Source organism: Arachis duranensis, chromosome 5 (assembly GCF_000817695.3).
Source record: "Arachis duranensis cultivar V14167 chromosome 5, aradu.V14167.gnm2.J7QH, whole genome shotgun sequence".
Lineage (NCBI taxonomy): Eukaryota > Viridiplantae > Streptophyta > Magnoliopsida > Fabales > Fabaceae > Arachis > Arachis duranensis.
In genome coordinates this window covers 55,217,321-55,219,003 of record NC_029776.3, presented here as the reverse complement: position 1 = coordinate 55,219,003, position 1,683 = coordinate 55,217,321, and positions in this window count along the sequence as shown.

Sequence of the window (1,683 nt, the reverse complement as noted above, 5' to 3'; positions counted from 1 at the left end):
TGGTGGAGGACTTTTCGGCTATTTTGTAGAATTCAAGAGAGATAAATTCATGAACTTCTACTTCCTCTCCAATCATGATGCTATGGATCATGATGGCCCGATCCACAGTAACTTTGGATCAGTTGCTAGTGGGGATGATGGAGCGTTGGATGAACTCCAACCATCCTCTAGCCACAGGCTTGAGGTCCAGTTTTCTTAATTGAACCAGCTTGCCTTTGAAGTCTCTTTTCTATTGAGCTCCTTCAACACATATGTCCATAAGGACTTGGTCCAACCTTTGATCAAAGTTGACCCTTCTAGTGTAGGGGCGTGCATCTCCTTGCATCATGGGCAAGTTGAATGCCAACCTTACATTTTCTGGACTGAAATCTAAGTATTTCCCCCAAACCATTGTAAGATAATTCTTTGGATTCGGGTTCACACTTTGATCATGGTTCCTAGTGATCCATGCATTGGCATAGAACTCTTGAACCATTAAGATTCTGACTTGTTGAATGGGGTTGGTCAGAACTTCCCAACTTCTTCTTTGGATCTCATGTCGGATCTTTGGATACTCATTTTTCTTGAGTTTGAAAGGGACCTCAGAGATCACCTTCTTCTTGGCCACAACATCATAGAAGTGGTCTTGATGGGCTTTAGAGATGAATCTCTCCATCTCTCATGACTCGGAAGTGGAAGCTTTTGTCTTCCCTTTTCCTTTTCTAGAGGTTTCTCCGGCCTTAGGTGCCATAGGTGGTTATGGAGAAACAAAAAGCTATGCTTTTACCACACCAAACTTAGAATACTCCTCGCCCTCGAGCAAGAGAAGAAATAATAGATGAAGAAGAAGAAAATATAGAGGAGAGGGAGAGAGGGTTGTGTTTCGGCCAAGGAGAAGAGAGGGTTGTGTTGTGTGAAAATAAAGAAGAATGGAGGGGTTTATATAATGGAGAGAGAGGGGTTAAGGTTCGGCCATATTGGGTGGGTTGGGTGGGAAAGTGTTTTTGAATTTTGAAGGTATGTGGGGTTTATGGGAAAGAATGGAAGGATGTGAGTGGTAAAGAGGTGATGGGGAAGAGAGATTGAGGTGATTGGTGAAGGGTTTTTGGGGAAGAGTGTTTATGGGATTGTGTGAAGAGGAGAGAAGGTGAGTTGAGGTAGGTGGGGATCCTGTGGGATCCACAGATCCTGAGATGATCCTGTGGGGTCCATAGATCATGTAGTGTCAAGGATTTAACAACCCTGCACCTATTAGGCGTGTGAAATGCCTTGCATGCAATTCTGGCGTTTGAACGCCGAATTGATGCTTGTTTTGGGCATTCAGCGCCCATCTGTAGCATGTTTCTGGCATTGAACGCCAGTTCCATACTTGTTTCTAGCGTTCAGTGCCAGCTTTCCTCAGTGTGTATTCCTAACGTTTAAACGCCAAGATGTTGCTTGTTTCTAGCGTTCAACGCCAGAACCATGCTCTGTTCTGGCGTTGAACGCCAGCCAGATGCTCCTTACTAGTGTTTAAACGCCAGTAAGTCCTTCCTCCAGGGTGTGATATTTCTTCAAATGTTTTTGATTCTATTTTTAATTTTTATATTTTTTTTCGTGACTCCACATGATCATGAACCTAATAAAACATAAAAGAACAAAAAAAAATAAAAATTAGATAAATAAAAATTGAGTTGCCTCCCAATAAGCACTTCTCTAATGTCA